General features: G+C 49.2%; 1 pseudogene; it reads left to right on the top strand.

The window, feature by feature from the left end:
* The window catches only part of LOC144484365 (SWI/SNF-related matrix-associated actin-dependent regulator of chromatin subfamily A member 5-like), a 128,326-nt pseudogene that overhangs the window by 91,709 nt on the left and 12,524 nt on the right, over positions 1 to 24,093 (top strand).

Raw genomic sequence — 24,093 nt, 5'->3', positions numbered from 1 at the left:
ATGTTCCTAAAGTGTCTGACTCCCACTATCACTGCAGGCTGTCCATTCCCACCCCAACCACTCTCTGCGTAAAGAACCGACCTCTGATATCGTTCCTGTATCTCCCACCACGGACCCTATAGTTATGCCCCCTTGTAATAGCACCATCCACCCGAGGAAATAGTCTTTGAACGTTCACTCTATCTATCCCCTTCATCATTTTATAAAGCTCAATGACGTCTCGCCTCAGCCTCCTCCCTCCTCCACATGCCCCCATCCCTTCCCCCCATTTCCTTGCCCCCTCCCCACCTCCGCCCTCCTCCCCCTCCCCTTTTCCCCCCTTCGTCCCCCTCCCCCCTCCCCTCCCCATCCCCTCCCAAACACCGTCCCCTCCCCCAGTTCCCTCCCCTTCCCCCGTCCCCTCCCCCGTCCCCTCCCCTTACCCCGTCACCCTTCCCCCTCCCCTTCCCCCTCCCACCATCCCTCCCCCATTCCCCTTCACCCCTCCCCCTTCCTCCCCTTTCCCCTTCCCCCCTTCCCCTTCCTCTCCACTTCCCCCTCCCCATCCCCCCTCCACTTTCTCATCCCCCTCCACCATTCCCCCCCTCTTCCCAGTTATCCCCTCTTCCCCCCCTCTCCCCTCCTCATGCCCCCCTCCGCTTCCCCCCTCTCCTTCCACCCCTCCCCACCTCCCCCCGCCCTTTCTTCCCCCTTCCTCCCACCCCTCCCCCTCCCTTCCCCCTCCCCCCTCCCCCACTCCCCTCCTCCGGTCCACTCCTCTCCCCCCATCCCCTCCCCGTCCCCTTCCCTTCCCCCGCCCCCTTCCCGCCCTCCCACCCTCCATCCACCCATTCCCCTTTCCCCTCCCCCTCCCTCCCCTTCCCCACTACCCCTCCCTCCCCTTCCCCCCTCCCTCCCCATTCCCCTTGTCCTCCCATTCCCCTTCCCCGCTTCCTCCCCCTCCCTCCTCCCTTCCTCCCTCCCCTTCACCACCTGGCTCCCGCCTTCCCCCTCCTTCCCCCCACCCCCTCGCCCTCCCACACCCCTCCCCCTCCGTCTCCCCTCCCCCTCCCCCCCACCCACTCCCCTCCCTCCCCCCTCCTCCTTTCCCTCCCCCCAAACCCCCCTCCCCTCTCCTGCCCCCCTCGGTCCCTCCCCTCCCCTCCCCACTGTTGCCTACTAACGGTCCAGTGGGCAGTGCTGGCGAGCCCCCCAGCCCTCCCCACCCTCCTCCCCCTCCCCTCCAGCTCCACCCTTCCTCCCCCCTCCCCGACCACCCCTCCCAAGCCTGACGACACCCCTTTCTCCCCCTCCCACCCCTCCCTCCCTCCCTCCTCCCTCCTCCCCTCCCCCCTTCCCCCTCCCCCTTCCCCATCCCTCTCCCTCTCGTCCCTCCCCCTACCCCCTCACCCTCCCTCCTCCCCCCTCTCATAACCGCTCCCCTCCCTCTCGCCTCCCCCTCCCTCTCGCCTCCTCCACCTACTCCCCCCTCCCCTCCTCCCCCTTCACCACCACCCTTCCCCCTCCCCTTCCACCCCCCCTCCCCCCTTCCCCCCACCACCCTCACTCCGCCCTCCACTTCCCCCCCTTCCCCCCTCCCCTTTCCCTCCCCCTTTCCCCCTCCTTTCCCCTCCCCCTTTCCACCTCCCCTTCCCCTCCCCCTTCCCCTCCCCCTTCCCCTCCCCCCTTCCCCTCCCTCCTTCCCCTCCCCCGTCCTCCCCCCTCTCTCCTCACCTCCCTCCCCACTTCCTCCACGCTCCTCTTCCGCCTTTCCTCCTCCCTACTCCTCCCTCTCCCCTTTTCCTCGCCCCCTCCACCTCCCCACATCACCACTCCTCCTCCACCGTCCCCCTTCCCCGTCCCATCACCCTACCCCCATCCCTTACCCCTCTCCCCTCTCCCTACCCCTACCCCCTCCCCTCCTCCTCCTCCTGCCCCTCCTCCACCCCTCCCTCCCCTTCCCCTTCCCCCCTCCCCACCCCTCCCCCTCCCCCTCCCCCTACCACTCCACGTACCATTCCCCCCCTCCCCAAGCCTCCCCCTTCCTGCCCCTGGCACCTTCCCCCCTCCCCCTCCCTCTTTCCCCTCCCTCCGACTCATGCCCCCCTCCAATTCACCCCCCTCTCCTTTCCCCCACTCCTCTTCCCAATCCCCTTCTTCCCCCACCTTCCCCCTCACCCGTCCCCTCCACTTCCCCCCTGCGACCCTTCTCCCCCCCTCCCCGCCTCCTTTCCCCCCCCTTCCCCCCTCTCTCTCCATTCCCCTTCCCCCTCCCCCTAAGCTGAGTAATTTCCAGAACATTGCTTCCATCTATTTAGCTTTTCTTTCACAAGTTTTAGTGACATAGACATAGAACAGTACAGCACAGAACTGGCCCTTCGGCCCACGATGTTGTGCCAAGCTTTATCTGAAACCCAGATCAAGCTATGCCACTCTCTTTCATCCTGGTGTGCTCCATGTGCCTATCCAATAACCGCTTAAATGTTCCTAAAGTGTCTGACTCCACTATCACTGCAGGCGGTCCATTCCACACCCCAACCACTCTCTGCGTAAAGAACCTACGTCTGATATCCTTCCTGTATCTCCCACCACAAACCCTATAGTTATGCCCACTTGTAAAAGCTCCATCCACCCGAGGAAATAGTCTTTGAACGTTCACTCTATCTATCCCCTTCATCATTTTATAAACCTCAATGAAGTCTCGCCTCAGCCTCCTCCCTCCTCCTCATGCCCCCGCTCCTTCCCTCCATCTCCTTCCCTCCCTCCCCACCTCCCCCCTCCTCCCCTCCCCTTTTCCCCCCTTCCTCCCCCTCCCCCCTCCCCTCCCCATCCCCTCCCAAACCCCGTCCCCTACCAGAGTTCCCTCCCCTTCCCCCGTCCCCTCCCCCCGTCCCCTCCCCTTACCCCGTCACCCTTCCCCCTCCCCTTCCCCCTTCCACCATCCCTCACCCCATTCCCCTTCACCCCTCCCCTTCCTCCCCTTCCCCCTTCCCCCCTTCCCCTTCCGCCCCACTTCCCCCTCCCCATCCCCCCTCCACTTCCTCACCCCCCTCCACCCTTCCCCCCCTCTTCCCACTTCCCCCCTCTCCCCCCTCTCTCCTCCTCATGCCCCCCTCCGCTTCCCCCCTCTCCTTCCACCCCTCCCCACCTACCCCCGCCCCTTCTTCCCCCTTCCTCCCCCCCCTCCCCCCTCCCTTCCCCCTCCCCCCTCCCCCACTCCCCTCCCCCGGTCCACTCCTCTACCCGCATCCCCTCCCCTCCCTCCATCCCCTCGCCGTCCCCTTCCCTTTCCCCTGCCGCTTCCCGCCCTCCCACCCTCCATCCACCCATTCCCCTTTCCCCTCCCCCTCCCTCCCCTTCCCCACTACCCCTCCTCCCCTTCCCCTCCCCCTCCCCTCCCCCCTTCCCCCCTCCCCCCTCCCTCTACCTCTCGTCCCTCCCCCTACCCCCTCACCCTCCCTCCTCCCCCCTCTCATAACCGCTCCCCTCCCTTTCGCCTCCCCCTCCCTATCGCCTCCTCCACCCTACTCCCCCCTCCCCTCCTCCCCCTTCACCTCCACCCTTCCCCCTCCCCTTCCACCCTCCCTCCCCCCTTCCCCCCACCCACCTCCCTCCGCCCTCCACTTTCCCCCCCTTCCCCCCTCCCCTTCCCCTACCCCTTTCCCCCTCCCCTTCCCCTCCCCCTTTCCCCCTCCCCTTCCACTCCCCTTCCCCTCCCCCTTCCCCTCCCCCCTTCCCCTCCCCCCTTCCCCTCCCCCGTCCTCCCCCTCTCTCCTCACCTCCCTCCCCACCTCCTCCACCCCTCCTCTTCCCCCCTCCCTCCTCCCTACTCCTCCCTCTCCCCCTCTTCCTCGCCCCCCCCACCTCCCCACATCCCCAATCCTCCTCCACCGTCCCCCTCCCCCGTCCCATCACCCTCCCCCATCCCTTACCCCTCTCCCCTCTCCCTACCCCTACCCCCTCCCCGCCTCCTCCTCCTTCCCCTCCTCCACCCCTCCCTCCCCTTCCCCCCTCCCCACCCATCCCCCCTCCCCCTCACACTCCCCGTACCCTTCCCCCCCTCCCCAAGCCTCCCCCTTCCTGCCCCTGGCCCCTTCCCCCCTCCCCCTCCCTCTTCCCCCTCCCTCCGCCTCATGCCCCCCTCCACTTCACCCCCTCCCCTTCCCCCCCACTCCTCCTCCCCATCCCCTTCTTCCCCCACCCTTCCCCTCCCCCGTCCCCTCCACTTCCCCCCTCCGACCCTTCTCCCCCCTCCCCGCCTCCTCTTCCCCCCTCCCACCCTATCTCTCCATTCCCCTTCCCCATCCCCCTAAGCTGAGTATTTCCAGAACATTGCTTCCATCTATTTAGCTTTTATTTCACAAGTTTTAGTGACATAGACATAGAAACATAGAACAGTACAGCACAGAACAGGCCCTTCGGCCCACGATGTTGTGCCAAGCTTTATCTGAAACCCAGATCAAGCTATCCCACTCCATATCATCCTGCTGTGCTCCATGTGCCTATCCAATAACCGCTTAAATGTTCCTAAAGTGTCTGACTCCACTATCACTGCAGGCTGTCCATTCCCACCCCAACCACTCTCTGCGTAAAGAACCTACCTCTGATATCCTTCCTGTATCTCCCACCACGGCCCCTATAGTTATGCCCCCTTGTAATAGCACCATCCACCCGAGGAAATAGTCTTTGAACGTTCACTCTATCTATCCCCTTCATCATTTTATAAACCTCAATGAAGTATCGCCTCAGCCTCCTCCCTCCTCCTCATGCCCCCTCCCCTTCCCCCCATTTCCTTCCCCCCTCCCCACCTTCCCCCTCCCCTTTTCCCCCCTTCCTCCCCCTCCCCCCTCCACTCCCCATCGCCTCCCAAACCCCGTCCCCTCCCCCAGTTCCCTCCCCTTCCCCCGTCCCCTCCCTCGTCCCCTCCCCTTACCCCGTCACCCTTCCCCCTCCCCTTCCCCCTCCCTCCATCCCTCCCCCCATTCCCCTTCACCCTCCCCCTTCCTCCCCTTCCCCCTTCCCCCCTATCCCTTCCTCCCCACTTCCCCGTCCCCATCCCCCTCCACCTTTCCCCCCCTCTTCCCACTTCCCCCCTCTTCCCCCCCTCTCTCCTCCTCATGCCCCCCTCCGCTTCCCCCTCTCCTTCCACTCCTCCCCACCTCCCCCCGCCACTTCTTTCCACTCCCTCCCCCCCTCCCCCCTCCCTTCCCCCTCCCCCCTCCCCCACTCCCCTCCTCCGGTCCACTCCTCTCCCCCCATCCCCTCCCCTCCCCCCATCACCTCCCCGTCCCCTTCCCTTCCCACTCCCCCTTCCCGCCCTCCCACCCTCCATCCACCCATTCCCGTTTCCCCTCCCCTCCCTCCCCTTCCCCACTCCCCCTCCCTCCCCTTCCCCCCTCCCTCCCCATTCCCCTTGTCCTCCCATTCCCCTTCCCCCCTTCCTCCCCCTCCCTCCTCCCCTTCCCCCCTCCCCTTCCCCAACTGGCTCCCGCCTTCCCCTCCTTCCCCCCACCCCCTCCCACACCCATCCCCCTCCCACTCCCCTCCCCCTACCCCCCACTACCCTCCCTCCCCCTCCTCCTTTCCCTCCCCCTACACCTCCCTCCCCTCCCCTCTCCTGCCCCCCCCGGTCCCTCCCCTCCCCACTGTTGCCTAGTAACGGTCCAGTGGGCAGGGCTGGCGAGCCCCCCCAGTCCCTCCCCACCTTCCTCCCCCTCCCCTCCCGCTCCACCCCACCTCCCCCCTCCCCTCCCTCCTCCCCCCTCCTCCATCCCCCTCCACCCCCTCCCCCTCCCCCCTCCTCTCCCCCCCTCCCCTCGCCCCTCCCCTCCCCCCCTCCCCTTCCCCCCCTCCATCCCCTCCCCTCCCCCTCTCCTCTCCCCCCTGCCTTCCCACCTCCACTCCCCCCTCCCTGCCCCCCTCCCCTCCCCCCCTCTCCTCTCCCCCCCGGGCCCTCCCTCCCCCCACCACTGTTGCCTCGTAACGGTCCGGTGGGCGAGGCTGGCCAGCCTCCCCCGGTCCTTCCCCCCCTCCTCCCCCCTCCCCTCTCCCCTCCACTCCCCCCTCCCCTACCCCCTCCCCCTCCCCCCTCCCCTCTCCTCCCCCTCCCCTTCCCCTCCCCTTCCCCTCCCCCCCTTCCACCCCTCTCCCCTTTTCACTCCCTTTCCAGGAGTGAAAGGGTTGATGTACGCGAAGAGATTAAAGAGTTTGGGCTTGGACTCACTGGAGTTCAGAAGGATGACGAGAGATCTGATCGACGTATGTAAAATACTAAAAGGGATTGATAAGGTTAATATAGACCAAATGTTTCCCCTTGTGGGGCAATCTATCAGCAGTGAAATAATCAGAGTATTTGTCTGAATACAACTTTACCATTCCATCTCTGTGCTGGTTGGCAGTGTGAAAGGGTGAAATGTTGAGTGGTTTTTGAGAGGGAGGGGAGGTGGTGGACTGGCCAAGTTCTCTGTGACCAAAACCAATCATCTCCGCTGCGTTTTATACACTGGTGATGGAACAGAAAATTCATCTTGCACAATGTTGTTCAGAAGATGGCTCGCGTGCCTTGTCATTCTTATCGAGAGGTCGTGCTGCAATGGATTATTAAGGATTTTCTTGCCTCTTGATTCAGTATCCTGATTCAAAAGTGGAAGTAACAATTTTGTGGGTATAATTAGTGCACCTCCTTAGGAAGACAGAAGCAAAATATAAGGCTCTAAAATGGCCTCTAATTGGAAAATGAATTTCAATTAAAATGCGTGTTACACTTTTCTATGAAGAATAAAGAAGTCTCAAGCATCTCGGATCAATGTGCAGAGGGTTCATCATTATAAGTAATGATGCAGATTAATAAAGCCATTTTAAAACAGTAAACTAAGCACTCAGATTCATTCCTAGGTGTATAGAATTGAAAACTGGGGAAGTAATGTTTTATAAAACTTACATGTTGGGATGCAGCAGTAGGCCCTGACTTTGCCGTCTAAACTGTCATCTTAACCCCTGCCATGAGGAGCTGATGGACTTCTGCATCTAGGATTAAGGCTATCCAAGCCAAACTTTGCTCACGGTTCCTCCCACACACTCGCTTTGAATTTGCATCTACTTTCTTAACACCCTTTGCACCCTTTTATTGTCCATTCCTACTGAGCTGTTGACCACCCCATTTCTTGGTCCCCATGTTAACTGATATTGTCAATGAGTTCCCTTTCCTTTGCTACTGTCCCATTCCCCTTAAAATCTGACACCATCACCAACTTAAAAAAAAAACGACCTCTCTCCCTCTGTCCTTGCGAATTTCCTCATCTCGAACCTTCCTTTTCCCTCAAATCCCTTTCCAACTTTCCTACAGTTTGATGTTTGACTTGTTCAAACAAATTTCTGTCATGTCTCAGTACTGAAATTCTCAGCATCAGATAAATGGTGTCCTGTGTAACTGTGAGCATGGTAAACTATCCTTGATGTGTCTGCGGCCTTTGACACATTTGAGCATCCGATCCCCTTCACCGTTAGGTTGGATGAGACTGTCCTCGTCGAGTTTGATTCTTACCTGTCCATTCATAAACAGAGACTGAACCACAGTATTTGTAACCTTTTGACCCTGAGGTGACATTTTGACTAAATATCAGCTCCATCACCAAAATATCCCACTTACATTTTGGTAGCATTGCCCTGCTCCCACCCTGATTCAGCTGATCTGCTGCTGAAACCTTCGTTCGCATCTCAACTATTCCAGTGCTGTGGCTGCCCTCCTGTTTGCCAACCTCCATAAACTTTGTTCAAAGCCCTCTGAATCCTAACTTGAATCAAGTCTGTTCAACCATCACCTCCAGTCTCGCAACGCCTTGGTTTTCATGTCATCCTTGTTCTCAAATCCATCTAATGCCTTACCCCTTCCTGCCTCTTGCAGTCCCGCAGATCGTTGTGCTCCTCCATTTCTGGCAACTTGCACGTCCCTGCTTTTGACGGGTGATCATGATGCACAGTGGTTAGCACTGCTGCCTCACAGCGCCAGGGACCCGGGTTTGATTCCCGACTTGGGTCACTCACTGTCTGTGTGGACTTTGCACATTTCCCCCCTGTCTGCGTGGTTTTCTTCCGGCTGCTCCAGTTTCCTCCCACAGTCCAAAAGACATGCTGGTTAGGGGCATTGGTCGTGCTAAATTCTCCCTCAGTGGCGACTTGGTGATTTTCAAATTAACTTCATTGCAGTGTTAATGTAAGCCTACTTGTGACGTTGATAAATTGCCTTTAGCTGCCTAAGCCCTACGTTTGGAATACTCTTCCTAAACCGCTCCCCCTTTAAAACTTAACAGTTTGACCACATCTATACTAATATAACTTGTGGCTCAGTGTTAAATATGTTTAGACCAGTCCTGTGGAGTATTTTGGAGATTTTTTGTATGTTAAAGGTGATTAAACCACACATTGATGTACTCTGCGCAGTTCTGGCTTCCAAATTATAAAAAGGATACAAAGATGTGAAAAAGAAGATTGACAAGGGTGATAGTACAACTGAGAGGCTATCCTTTATCAGGAAAGACTGGGCTTATTTTCTCTCGAAAAGGAAAGACTGATGGATGGACGGCCTGGTAAGTTCGCACAGGCCAATTGGACTGAATGTATTGTTTCTTGTCACCTGTAATGACAAAATAATGTTGGACCTGACTAGCTATAGCGGCAGTTTGCTGGGGAGATGAGATGAACCATTATTTGAAATGCCTATTGTAAGTTCATGTTTCTCATTAGGCGCAACGTAGTTGGTAGCATTCTCACCTCTGAGTCAGGTGGTTATGGGTTCAAATACCACTCCAGTGACTTCAGACTAGAAATCCAGACTGACACTACGACAAAGTACTATACTGTCAAAGGTGCCGCCTTTCGGATGAGACACAACCCATTCTTCCCTCTTGTTCCGGTATAAAGGTTCCCAGGGCAGCATTTTGAAGTGTCCTGTGTCCTGTCTCGTATTTATCACAGTAAGAAGTCTCACAACACCAGGTTGGAATGCGAGTGGAGAGAGGGTTAAACACGGGTGCTTAACCTGTGCTTAACCCCCTCTCCACTCACACTGTCTGTACCTTTAAGAATTGATTACCTGTAAAGACTCGCATTCCAACCATTATTTTGTAAATTGAGTTTGTGTCTTTATATGCCCTTTTTGTGAACAGAACTCCCACTCACCTGATGAAGGAGCAACGCTCTTAAAGCCTGTGGCTTGTGCTACCAAATAAACCTGTTGGACTTTAACCCCTGGTGTTGAGACTTCTTACTGTGCTTACTCCAGTCCAACGCCGGCATCTCCACAACGTATTTATCACTCAGTTAATATCATAAAAACAGAGTCTTGAGGTCATGAAAGGTACTATAGAAATATAATTCTTTGGTTTTTTTATCTCTACCCTTTGAGATTAGAGATTTGGCAAAATACGGTTTTGAATCAAGATTCATTCTCAAGACAAAAGCTGGTTTTATTGTCTTATGCATTTTCTGAGACAAACCTGTCATCTACTTTGCCCAATTTAAAGGGAGAGAGAACATTCCCTCGGTACCAAATGACATTGGCCCTGTGTGGAACGTGTATTGTTCTGCTTGGAAATCCACCTGATAAATGAAAAATCAGCGGGTGTAATATTTATAATGCAGTGTCATTTGGATGAATACATTTTCCACTCTGCAAGTTTCTGTTTGTGATAGACCTGTTTATTGACTGTTCATCTAATGTTTTCTGTGCTAGATGGACAGTGGGTGATGCAGCGTTTATATTCAAAGTGCCTAAACCAGAGGTGAAAGAGGAGGATCCGGCCTATGAAGAAAAAATGGTAAAATCAGTAAAGGAAGCATTTGTTAGAATTATTTTCATTTGTAGATAGTATTGCAATTCATTGATACATGGAAAGTCTCTTTGCTTTACATTCATTTTACTTTGGATCAAATAGTTAACAAATTAGAATTGATTAGGTTATCATCTTGGGGGAACCAGCTGTGCGTCACTGCCACCACCCAGAGAAAGTACAGCTTTGCTCGAGGGTGCTGGTCTTGTTTTAAAATTTTCAGCTTTACCGCTCCATCTTTTAGAGCAGGAGCCCATTTTACCCTCGTCCATCAGTGCTGATTCGCAATACTTTCAGCTTGAATTTCCTGAGGAGGAATTTCAGTATCCTGACTTCACAGGGTGGTTAGTCCCATTTTTGAAAGCTGGTACTGGCAATTGCAGTCTTTCATTAGCTGAATGATGCACATCATTCAATATTAGATAACTTAGAATATGGCCAACTTGCAGAAGGATCACACTATTGTTAGATCAGAAATGATAATGTCCTAAGAAGACTATGATGATTTGGTAACCATAACTGATAGGTGAGATATCTGCTTCCTCAGTAAGTAGTGGCCTTTTAATTTTGATTGATATTTCCCCGTTCCTTGTGTTGTGATGCTTTAAACGAAGCAGAGGTTTTGTGTCCTATTTGTGTTGTGGCAGTGAGGTGAATGGCCATCCATGACATTGAGGGGATATTTGACTCAGTGTGGCATCAAGAAGACCGAGCAAAATTGAACTCAGTTGGAATCAGGAAAGCTGTCCACTGGTTGGAGTCATACCTCACACAAAAGAAGATGGTTGTAAATGTTGGAGGCCAATCATCTCAGCCCCAAGACATGATTGTAGGAGTTCCTCAGGGTGGTGCCCGAGGCCCAATCTTTTCCAGCTGCTTCATCATAAGGTCGGAAGTAAGGGTGTTTACAGATGAGAATTGCACTACGTTTTGTACAGTTTGCAGCTCCTCAGATACCGAAGCAGCCTGCTCTTGCACGCAGCAAGACCTGGATAATGTTCAGGCTTGGACTGCCAAGTGGCAAATCACTTGTGTACCACCCGAGTGCTAGGCAATGATCATCTCCAACAAGAGAGACTCGAGCCATTTTCCCCCTTAATAATCAGCCGCTTTACCATTGTTGAATCTTCCGCCATCAACATTCTGGGGGTTACCATTGACCAGAAACTGAAATGAGCAGATAATTACTGAGAGCTACAAGAGTAGGTCAGAGGCTGGGAATTCTATGGCGAATGACCCACCACTTAAATCGCCAAAACCTACCTATAATCCGTCGGCAGGAGTCAGAAGTGTGAAGGAATATCCTTCATTTGCCTGGATGAGTGCAGTCCCAACAACATTCAAGAAACTCAGCACCTTCCGAGGCAAAGCAGCCACTTGATTGTCACTCCATTCACCACCCATAAATTGGCAGCAGTGTGGACCATACGCAAGATGCACGACAGTATTTTTTCAAGGCTCCTTTGACAGCACCTTCCAAATCCATGACCTCGAACACCGAGAACAAGAAGGACAGCAGATGGAAGACAACACTAGGAGGGGCAAGAGTAGACCACATGGCTCATCGAGACTGCTCTGCCATTCAGTTTGATCATTGCTGATCTTGGGCTTCAACTCCATTTCCCCGACCATTGTTGGTGTACGTACCACACAGACTGCAGCTGTTCAAGAAGGCTGCTCACCACCACCCCCACCTTGAGGGTGATGGATGCCGGTCGGGCGAGTGATGCCCACGTCCCATGACCCTCCTTTTTGTGGGGTGCGATAAGTGGAGTTGTGGCCTATTCAAATCAGCGATTAGTTGCCTTTTTGCATTGTTCAACTGTATAAATATAAACTGTATTAATATTCCCCAGTGGTTCATGGATGGAACCAATCATATTTTTAATCTCTCAAAATTGAACAGGTTTTGACTTTTTAAACTTGGACACTCTTGCTTTGGTTTTGCAATATCCTCTGAGCAAATGGAGCAATTTTAGCATCAGGGTAGTGCCAGCAAACCATTGGAAATGCTATAGAATAGAGGTTATTAACTACTAAGCTATTTTAGAAATATTGTGGTCGATAAATGGCTGCTTTTACCATCAGATCGTAACCACCAAGCTTCCTCCTCTTTCCCACACAAACATTCTACTAACTTGTGCTTTTAACACTTTTTTATCGAGAGTTGGATTAACATCAGTACAGATTCAGTCAGTAACACAGGGTGCTGGGGGGAGAGAGGATACTGAGTGACAGTGTGAGGGAGCTGGAGTAACATCAGTATAGACACAGTCAGTAACACAGGGTGCTGGGGGAGAGGGGTTACTGAGTGACAGTGTGAGGGAGCTGGATTAACATCAGTACAGATACAGTCAGTAACACAGGGTGCTGGGGGAGAGGGGTTACTGAGTGACAGTGTGAGGGAGCTGGATTAACATCAGTACAGATACAGTCAGTAACACAGGGTGCTGGGGGAGAGGGGTTCCTGAGTGACAGTGTGAGGGAGCTGGATTAACATCAGTACAGACACAGTCAGTAACACAGGGCGCTGGGGGAGAGAGGTTACTGAGTGACAGTGTGAGGGAGCTGGATTAACATCAGTGCAGATACAGTCAGTAACACAGGGCGCTGGGGGGAGAGGGGTTACTGAGTGACAGTGTGAGGGAGCTGGATTAACATCAGTACAGATACAGTCAGTAACACAGGGTGCTGGGGGAGATAGTGGTTACTTAGTGACAGTGTGAGGGAGCTGGATTAACATCAGTCCAGATCCAGTCAGTAACACCAGTTTCCACATCCTTCCTCATTACAGGAAGGATGTGGAAAAGATTGAAAGGTTGCAGAGGAGATTTACAAGGATGTTGCCTGGATTGAGTGGCATGGCTTATGAGGATAGGTTAAGAGAGCTCGATCTTTTCTCCTTGGAGAGACGTAGGGTGCGACGAGACCTAATAGAGGTATATAAGATGTTGAGATGCATAGATCGGGTGGACTCTCAGAGGCTTTTTCCCAGGGTGGAAATGGTTGCTGCGAGAGGACACAGGTTTACAGTGTTGGGGGGATAGGTACAAGGGAAATGTCCGGGGAAAGTTTTTCTCACAGAGTGTGGTGGGCGAGTGGAGTCGGCTGCCGTCAGTGGTGGTGGAGGCAAACTCAATAGGGTCTTTTAAGAGACTCCTGGATGAGTGCATGGGACTTAATAGGGTGGAGGGTTATAGGTAGGCCTAAAAGGTAGGGATATGTTCGGCACAACTAGTGGGGCCGAAGGGCCTGTTTTGTGCTGTAGCTTTTCTATGTTTCTATGTTTCTAAGCATGACCAGTGCTAAATTTGAGGCTGTCACGTATAGTACTATACACATTTGTGTACTATCCTGTATGTAGAAATATAGGTTGTTTTTGAAGACCATGTTTGAATTTACTAGCACAAAGTGAAATCTCAATTACAGTGGGAATGATTTAATATCACCACAGCAGAGAGGGTTGTCTTTATTCTTCTTTCCCCACCTCACCCAAATGTTACTCAGTTGCCCAAATTACAAAGTAATAACAGGTGAAAGGCTGTTTTCCAAAGACACGTACTGTTACACCTCAATAAAAACAAATCTGAAGCCCCCACAAGGAGAACTGTAGATTGACTGTAGATTAAATGAGATGTGTTTGCACACTCTTGTCACGTTAATTCTCAATGTTTATTTTCTTATTAACATTTATTTTTCTTGTTCGACAGATTTGATTATCTGCTGCAACAGACCGAGCTTTTTGTCCCCTTTATCCAACCTGCTGCACAGAAAACTCCAACGTCTCCTTTAAAGATGAAACCCGGGCGCCCTCGATTAAAGAAAGATGAGAAACAGACGCTTCTGTCGGTTGGACGGTAAGATATATTCCAGGCAATGTGTTTTTGGATTCATGATGCAAATTCTGAGAGATTTCAACTTGGAAAGTGTTCCTGGCGTTTGAAGGCCAAAGAGGCGTTAATGTTGGGGTCAAAGTAGAATGGTGGAAGTAAAGCTTTCATTCCTCCTTGAGGTTTTGGGGCCTCGGCTTTCAGTGATTTGGATATAAATCTTTACTGCTTCATCCACATTTGCAGACTAGGTTAGGAGCAACCACAAATTGGGATCATATGATGGAGTTGCAAAGAGGGGACAATCCAGTGAGTGGGCAAAGCTGTGGCAAATGTCGTTCAGTGTGGAGAAGTTTGAGGCCACCCACTTTGGAACTGAGAAAGGCAAATCTCAGTGTTTTCGACAAGAGAGATTAGTTGTGGAGGAGCAAAAGAGATTTGAGTTTCCATATATACAAATAACACGATATTACTGCGCTGTTAGAAAAGATAATGGAATATGCTAAGAGGAAGAGGGCATTTATCTCAAAATAGATTGGGATGAAAAAATGAGGAAGCTGTACAGAGCCTTGGTCAAACCTCAGCTGGAGAACTGACTTTGGTTCTGGGAAACGAACCTCAGGAAAGTAATATTGGTCTGGCACCGGAATGCGATCTGGTCTTAGTGTTAGGTTATGAGAACATAACATGTTCCAAAATTTGTCTTTCATTCCGTTGAGTTTAGAGTAATAAACAGTGACCAAATTGAGGTGTTTAAAATGATTGGGGGATTTGATAGGGTAGATACAGAGACTAATTTCTTTTGAGGGAAATCTGGTTCAAGGGGGCACATCTTAATATTAGAACGAGGTTAGTTAGGATTGAAAGTGAGGGCTATTTCGTTCCACTTGGTGGAAAGGTCTGCCCCAAATGGCTGTGGGTGTTAAATTTTCTGAATGGATTTTTTTCTTTGTTGGCTGCATTATCAAGTGATATGAAGCAACAGCAGGCATGATTTAATTGAATAAACAGATGTCTGAGGTTGCATGGCCTACACCTTTTCTCTGCCTTTTTAAAGTTGAAACAGCATCTTAGTCACCAAGTGTTCAAATATCCTGCATCCGTATAACAGGTGTGGAATTCCTGTCAACCTTGCATTAAAAACACGGATGTTCTTAAATGTGTCACATGTATGATTGAAGAGTCTGTTGACAACTATTGGCACAAAAGACTATACATGTGTAATTACCTATTTAAATTAAAATGTACGAATATGTTGTGTAATCTACCAGGGTCTTGGTAGAGTATTTACAGAACAGTAGATTTCAAAGTTTATGTTTGGAATCAACTTTAAATTAAAACAATGGCCATCTGCATGAATTGCAATTTTGAATCTTAGTTCAATAACATGCTGTACGTAGGGCATGGTGGCACAGTAGTTAGGGTAGCAGTGTGGCAGTGGTTACCACTGCTGCCCCACAGCGCCAGGGACTCAGGTTTGATTCCCGGCTTGGGTCACTGTCTGTATAGAGTTGGCACATTCGCCCCATGTCTGCGTGGGTTTCCTCCGGGTGCTCCGGTTTCATCCCGCAGTCCAAAGATTAGGGTTAGGTGAATTAGCCATGCTAAATTGCCCCTTAGTGTCAGGGGAACTAGCGAGGGTAAATGCATGGCATCATGGGGATAGGGTCTGGGTGGGATTGAGGCCGGTGCAGACTCCATGGGCCAAATTGCCTCTTTCTGCACTTTAGTATTCTATGTACTCATCTTCACCACAAAAGTGATGCACCATCTCCAAAATAATTTGTACGGTGCTGTTTATTCTGAAGTGATTGTGGATTTGAAATTGACTGCAGTAACAGCTCTTTCTAAATGGTTTGGAAAGTAATAGTAACCCCTCGCACAAAACAATTCACTTTTAATTCTTAGCTATCGGCATCGTCGTACGGAACAGGAAGAGGATGAAGAGCTACTGTCAGAAAACAGCAAGACAACCAATGCCTGCACAAGGTTTGAAGAATCCCCATCATGCGTGTAAAGCCATTTTATTCATTATTTCATACATGAGTTAATGTAGCTCAGTTTTCACTACCTTTTCTCAATTGCTTTCACATTTTCAGTCACCATTCATCGATGTGCAGTATTCAATTTTGTCAAAATTAGACTTGTGGGAACATTTGAGACTGTTGTAATTAAGTCTCCAAAAACAGCACCTCCAGTTCTCCTGGTTTAATTGGCTGTATTTATTGGCATAAGGGGTCTTTTTAATAGAACAATCTACTAATGCTGATAGACATCACGGGCCCACTCCAGCCTGACTTCTAATCTGACATAATATTTTCTGACTGGATATTGTCGATATTGAGTATTTTGAGGTCAGATTCAGCATGAAAAAAATGCAGGGTAAAGCTGAAAGATCTCCCTCATGCCAATATGACATGTGCTTCATATATCAGCCTTTCACCTTGCTCTTTGATTTGTTCAGCTTTGCCCTCTCAACCAGTGCACCCAAGGAACTGAGTGGAAACTGCTGCAACTTATTTTTCATGGGGTCCTAGCAGCCATTTTAACATGTTAGTGTGCGCCACATGTAAAGGAACCATCTGTTTTCATGAGGAATAATTGGATTATCATACAGATTGCGTACATGTAACATGCTGTCCTTTTGGTGTTGAGAATCATGTATAATCAGTTCCTTACCCTATGAAATGGTGAGCTGAATGATCTGTTCTCCCAAATGGCATTTCCCCAATCAAAGAACAAAGAAAAGTACAGCACAAGACAGGCCCTCCAGCCCTCCCATCCTGTGCCAATCATGATGCCCTTACTAAAATAACGAAAAACCCTTCTGTCCTTATTTGGGTCTGTATCCCTCTATTCCCTCCCTATTCATTTACCCGTTGGGATGCCTCTTAAATGTTGCTAATGTGCCTGCTTCCAGCACCTCCCCTGGTAGTGCGTTCCAGGCACCCACCACTCTGTGAGAAACTTCCCCTACACATCTCCCTTAAATTTTACCCTTCTCACCTTGAACCTGCGCCCCCTTGTAATTAACACTTCCATCCTTGGAAAAAAGCTTCTGACTATCCACCCTGCCTATGCCTCTCATCATTTTGTCCACCTCTATCAGGTCTGTCCTCAGCCTCTGTCTTTCCAATGAAAACAATCCTAGTTTATTCAACCTCTCCTCATAGCCAACACCCTTGAGACCAGGCAACATCCTGGTGAACCTTCTTTGCACTCTCTCCAAAGCTTCCACGTCCTTCTGGTCGTGTGATGACGAGAACTGCACGCAATGCTCCAAATACTCATAACATATTCAAAATCCCAGTAATGTCCATGCAATGATTTCTTACAAAGCAGTCAAAGCCCAGTAAACTGGTTCCTCACCATCATTCCTTCTCTCTGCCCTCCCAATCTTGCTCATACTTGCCTTAGTGAAGTTTAGGTGCTCTGTTTCACAGTTTATGTTTCTGTATATACTTTGGTCTTGTTTTATTGGTCAATTTAGCTGCTATAGAATGGTAGTAGTCGTGGTGAAAATCACCACCTTTGTTTTGGAGCCTGCGTCTGAACGCTGACTTTCTTTATGCAAACATTGAGACCCTAATACCAAATGGATTGTGCTGCTTGCTTTTTGTTGTCTCAAGCTATCATGGTGCTTTCAGTTCAATGGTTCCTGAAACAGTAATACCTTTCCTTTTGGTCATGGCACTGAATTCATTTCCCCTTGAGCTGTATTCTGTGCAGACTCTTGCAACGGTTGAAGGATCTAAATGTTTGGGGTCTCTTCCACAGATGTAAAAGGAGGGAAACTCCGCGACTATCAGATCCGTGGACTGAATTGGCTGATTTCTATATATGAGAATGGCATTAATGGTATCCTGGCAGATGAAACGGTATGAATACACATTGATTGTAGACATAACAATTGTTTGGTGGAGGCATGTGAGATGTTTAGTTTAAAGGATTTAATAAGATACATGTCTCTGTAGTGTACTGGTTATCACGTTCGCCTCACGTGAAAGGCTCCCGGTTCAAAACGGGGTGAAGCATTCATTATATCTATTCAAGAGTCGGCTCGGTAAAGCACTTGGGGTGAATGGGATCAAAGGTTATTGGGGGGGAGGGGGGAAACAGGATGAGGCTATTGAGTTGGATGATCCGCCATGATCGTAATGAATGGGGGAGCAGGCTCGAAGGGCCAAATGTCCTCCTCCTGCTCCTATCTTCGATGTTTCTAAATAGGGAACAAATATCTTCTCCCGGATGTTCGAGTGTGTACCATTCAAAGATTAGCGGAAACCTGGAACGTTTGTTTTCTCCTCCTTCCTGCCAAAACCTAGCTTTTTATTTTATAGAAAATTTGAGGCATGGTTCGTATCGACATGTCAAAACTGAGACGAAGGTTTTTGTTTGATTCGTGTGAAGGGAAAAGGAACCAAGGCAGATAAATGGAGTTACGATGTAGATAAGCTATGATCGAATTAAATTGCAGAACAAACTTGATGGGCTGAATGGTTTCTTCCAGTACATTTCAGAAATGCTTCAGGACAACACTGATGAAAAAACAGTCTTTGATTCTCAGAGAATTAATTGTTTTACTTTGTTTAACAGGGTCTCAGGAAGACTTTGCAAACTATTGCTCTTCTTGGGTACATGAAACATTCTAGAAACATTCCTGGACCTCACATGGTTCTACTCCCCAAGTCTACACTGCACAACTGGATGGTTGAGTTCAAAAGATGGATACCGACTCTTCGAACTATTTGTTTAATAGGTGACAAGGATCAAAGGGTAAGAACTGTATTTTATGTTCCCAAAAATACTGTTGGAAAATACAGCTGATGCATGGAGTTTAATTTGAAAATGCATTGCACGTTGTGGAAGTAATCCGTGCAGTGCTTGTTGGATCTCCTGCCATATGCTGGCCGACCCCAGTGGGAAAGTACAAAGGCCGAATGGCCTCTTCCTGCACTGTAGGGATTCTATGGTTTGGATAATAGGGCCTGGGTGGGATTGTGGTCGGTGCAGACTCAATGGGCCGAATGGCCTCTTCCTGCACTGTAGGGATTCTATGGTTTGGAGATTTGCCAAGAGCCAATTGCCCTTTGGCCGCTCTCCACCTTTGCCTGTCCTGCCCTTGACGCTGCTCACTGCTGGCGGGGCAGGAAAACCCCAACGTCAGTGTTCTATTCAGCTAAATTTGTCTGATTAATGCCTGTGATCAGATCTGTTTCTGCTGCATCCCAATTGTCTTCTAGAAAAATAAATTTCTTGTGCTTTGAAAACTGAAATGTAACCCACTTCTTACTTTATCAGGCAGCTTTCATCAGAGATGTGCTCCTTCCTGGAGAGTGGGATGTCTGTGTGACGTCGTATGAAATGCTCATCAGGGAGAAACCTCTTTTCAAAATATTTAATTGGCGATATCTGGTTATAGATGAAGCCGACAGGATCAAAAATGGGAAACCCAAGGTAAGTGTGTTTTCCCTTCATTTTCTCTGCTCTCTTCCCCATCCCGTCCATTACCACCAGAGTTAATGTCTACCATTTTAGTGAATGCCACATTTTCTGCCTCATCTTCAGGTGAATTGGGGAGAAACGCAGGCTTGATTTGTAGCATGGGGGCATGAGCAGGGGGCGACATGATAGCTCGGTGGTTCGCACTGCTGCCTCACAGCGCCAGTGACCCAGGTTCGATTCTCAGCTTGGGTCACCGTCTGTGTGGAGTTTACACGTTCTCCCCGTGTTTGCGTGGGTTTCCTCCGACTGCTCCGGTTTCCTACCACAGTCCAAAAAAAATGCTGGTTACGTGCGTTGGCCGTGCTAAATTCTCAGTGGACCGAAGTGTGGCGACTAGGGGATTTTCAGAGTAACTTCATTGCAGTGTTAATGTAAGCCTACTTGTGCCACTAATAAATAAACTTTAAAACTTTGTAAACCATGTGTCACATTCTCGGTGATATATCATGGAGTGAGGTTATTTTTGAGCAAGGTGCAGTTATGTGTGAGACCAGACAGAAAATGAGGCACAGAAGTTTGCTGCACACTGTTCCCCTGGAGAGGGGAATGCAAAGACGGGGTAAGACGGAGTGGCAAAGAACAGTAAAAAAGAATTCAGTGTGGATGGAAGTGACTGTTCTCTGGTGAATGAAAAAACGAAGGACAGGCAGATTGGAACAAAGGGTTGGAGGGAAATCCAGGAATAGAGATTTTGAAATGAAGGAAAATGATACATATTGAGTACTAATGGTTAATATCATTGTTATTTGCTGCTTTCACTGTTCTTTCGCACTTCCATCAAAGCTTTAAGAGCTAAATTAAAACGGTTATTTATTGTCACAGATGGAATGCGAATCTTGAGGAAAAGAGCGCTTTAATCTCACAATCCAATGCAGACAAATCATTTTTAAGTTTAAGTTAATCAGTGTCACAAGTCGGCTAACATTAACATTGTAATGAAGCTACTGTGAAAATCCCCTGGTCGCCACACTCTGGCGCCTGTTCGGGTACACTGAGGGAGAATTTAGCACAGCCAATGCACCCGAACCAGCATGTCTTTCGGACTGTGGGAGGAAACCGGAGCATCCGCAGGAAACCCACACAGACACGGGGAGAACATGTCGACTCCACACAGTTACCCAAGCCGGAAATCAAACACTGGTCCCTGTTGCTGTGAGGCAGCAGTGCTAACCGCTGTGCCATATTCAACCAAATTACTCCAGGGGTTCAGAAACTTCTGGGAAAGTTATTGCACCATCAATTATTGAGGCTCGATAGTTAATCTCTGGATTTTAACACTAGTGGAAGACGTGAGTGGAAATTTTTGAATTGAAAATCAAAGATCAGATCTGCTTATTCAGACCGTAGTGTGCTCTTGTTTTAAAAGCTTTTTAACCAGCTGCCCCTTCCACAACCATTGCTTTTTAACCAGCTGCTCCTTCCACAACCATTGCTTTTTAACCAGCTGCTCCTTCCACAACCATTGCTTTTTAACCAGCTGCCCCTTCCACAACCATTGCCTTTTAACCAGCTGCTCCTTCCACAACCATTGCTTTTTAACCAGCTGCTCCTTCCACAACCATTGCTTTTTAACCAGCTGCTCCTTCCACAACCATTGCTTTTTAACCAGCTGCTCCTTCCACAACCATTGCTTTTTAACCAGCTGCTCCTTCCACAACCATTGCTTTTTAACCAGCTGCTCCTTTCACGACCATTGCTTCGATTTGAAAGAAATACCGTTCAATTGTGGACGGCTCTGGAAGTTTCCATATTCCCGTCTTGCAAGTTATAGATTACCGTTTGTAATCTTGATGTACTATTACTACACTTGCTTTTTGCTTCCTAATACAAAGCATTTGGTGCCACTATATCTGAATTCATTGGAGAAATGACAGACACGGATAAACACCTAAAAGATCAGCGAACTTTTAAATGCACTCTGAATCTACAGTTGTGCCAGTTGTATGATTCGAACTTGTACCCAGTTTGTACAGTCATGTTTTTAAATCTGCTAAATTTACAGCTCTCTGAAATAGTGAGATAATTTAAAACGACAAATCGATTATTGCTCACGGGTTCACCAGTTCAGAACAACCTGCACGAACTCTGGGCTCTGCTCAACTTCCTCCTCTTGGATGTCTTAAATTCGTCTGCAGTAAATAATGAGAAAAGCAGCTTGACAGTGACTGCACCGTTTGTCGAAGGTTCAATTACAGTGTTTCAACCTATTTCTTTTTGGAAGGCATGAGAGAATACTGCAAAGTTGTGTCTTTTTCATTTTTGAAGCTCGTGTCAGGGGAAGCTGTCCAACTTGCTGGAGGGTGTTGTGTGACACCATTGTTCCTTGCATTGGGAGCAGCCAGGGAGCTAAATGGCCGCAGTCTGTGTATTAATTTGTCCACATGCCCAGATTTTCTGAGCACTGTATTCACCATATGTGTGCCGATGCAGAGTCCAATTGGTGATGTCTGCTCCTCTAACCGTTCAAACTGCTATTGACCATTCCTGATGCTCAGTGTCACATCTGCCTTCCACTGCGAAGCGTATTTAACATGCTTGATGTTTCCTTGAGCAAAACTGTCACCTTGTGTCACAATTCTAAAATTACATTAAAAGCATGCTGGCGTGAGAGCTTATTTTATCCATATCTATCTCAATCCACAAATTAGCTATCAGAAGTATTTTAGTATTTATTTATTTTTGTTAAAGTAAGAAAAGCTATGTTTCTAACTGAATGCCTAACTGACCATTCTTCCTGTGTGGGTGTCCTGTAGCTTGTTACAGAGATGGGAGTAGGTGGTCCAAGGGAAAAAATGATTTTTTTCCATGTTAAATTGCTCACCTGCCGACCAGCTGAAACTGATTTGCAATTGTTCCAAGCAGCTGTGCATCTGTTTTATGATATCATTTGTGAACGATCTAATTTGGATGCTACCTTTTTAAATTGCCATTCTTGATCTTCTAGTGATAAACAATGTAATAATTGAAACCACTGGATGAGGCGTTGATGGAAGTAACACAATATGCTAAAGCGTTTCGGGTTGGCATGACTAGAGCAGCTTGTTGTTCTTTGCAGGACTTTGATTCTTGGTTTGACACAAACAACTGCTTCGGGGACCAGAAGCTCATTGAGCGATTGCACATGGTAAGCTTCTTATCTTATCTGCATTCTGATGCTGGGACGTCATTAAAATGCAAAGTTATTTCGGGCCCATCACCCTCAGAAATATGATTCAAAACTTTGTATATTTGTGTGATGAAGTGATGTGCCTTGAGAGTGTTCGGGGCTAATTTGAAGAAACAGCAAGGTTTCTTTTCTTCATTTACTGGGTGTGGATGTCGTTGACGAGACCAGCATTTATTGGCCATCCCAAGTTGGCCTTCAGAAGGTGGTGGTGAGCTGCCTTCTTGAACCACTGCAGTCCCTGAAGTTCTAGGTACATCCACAATGCTGTTAGGGAAGGAGTTCCAGGTTTTTTGACCCAATGACGGTGAACAAGCAGCGATATGTTTCCAAAGTCAGGATGATGAGTAACTTGGAGGGAAACCTCCAGGTGGTGGTGTCCCCAGGTACCTGCTGCTCTTGCCCTTCTAGGTGGCAGTGGCTGAGAGTTTGGAAGGTGCTGCCTAAGGAACCCTGGTGAATTCCTGCAGTGCATCTTGTAGATGGTACACACGGCTGTCACTGTTCATTGGTGGTGGAGGGAGTGAATGGTTGTGGAAGGGGCAGCAATCAAGTGGGCTGCTTTGTCCTGGATGGTGGTGAACTTCATGACTGTTGTTGGAGCTGCACTCATCCAGGCAAATGGAGAGTATCCATCACTCCCCTGACTTATGCTTTGTATCTGGTGGAGAAGCTTTGGGGAGTAAGGAGGCGAGTTACTCACCGCAGGATTCCTGGCCTTTGACTTGCCCTGGTAGATTTAGAACTGTCAATTTATTGATTAAAAATGTGATGGCAAAAACTGAGGATCTATATTCTACTAAATGTTTATCCGAGCAGTGTTAAATTTTGAGTTACTGCGTGTGAATTACAAATTAATTTGACTTTTATGAAGTGATAAAGAACATAAGAACATACGGAATAGGAGCAGGAGTAGGCCATCTAGCCCCTCGAGCCTGCCCCGCCATTCAATAAGATCATGGCTGATCTGAAGCGAATCAGTTCCACTTACCCGCCTGATCCCTATAACACCTAATTCCCTTATCGATCAGGAATCCATCTATCCGTGATTTAAACATATTCAACGAGGTACCCTCCACCACTTCAGTGCGCAGAGAATTCCAGAGATTCAACACCCACTGAGAGAAGAAGTTCCTCCTCAACTCTGTCCGAAACTGACCCCCCTTTATTTTGAGGCTGTGCTGTCTAGTTCTAGCTTCCTTTCTTAGTGGAAAGAATCTCTCCACCTCTACCCTATCCAGCCCCTTCATTATCTTATAGGTCTCTATAACATCCCCCCTCAGCCTTCTAAATTCCAATGAGTACAAAACTAGTCTGCTCAGTCTCTCCTCATAATCAACACCCCTCATCTTTGGTATCAACCTGGTGAACCTTCTCTGCACTCCCTCCAAGGCCAATATATCCTTCCACAATTAAGGGGACCAATACTGCACGCAGTATTCCAGCTGCGGCCTCACCAATCCCCTGTAAAGATGCAGCAAGACACCTCTGCTTTTATATTCTATCCCCCTTGCGATATAGGCCAACATACCATTTGCATTCTTGATCACCTGTTGCACCTGCAGACTGGGTTTTTGCGTCTCATGCACAACCAGGACCCCCAGGTCCCTTTGCACAGTAGCATGTTGTAATTTTTTTTCCATTTAGATAATAATCCAATTTGCTATTATTTCCTCCAAAGTGAATAACCTCGCATTTGTCAACGTTATACACCATCTGCCAGATCCTCGCCCACTCACTCAGCCTGTCCAAATCTCTCCGCAGACCTTCTATGCCCTCCACACGATAC

Source organism: Mustelus asterias, unplaced genomic scaffold (genome assembly GCF_964213995.1).
Source record: "Mustelus asterias unplaced genomic scaffold, sMusAst1.hap1.1 HAP1_SCAFFOLD_101, whole genome shotgun sequence".
NCBI lineage: Eukaryota > Metazoa > Chordata > Chondrichthyes > Carcharhiniformes > Triakidae > Mustelus > Mustelus asterias.
The sequence above is the reverse complement of the archived record's forward strand: the minus strand, read 5'-3'. Positions and strand labels throughout refer to the sequence as shown.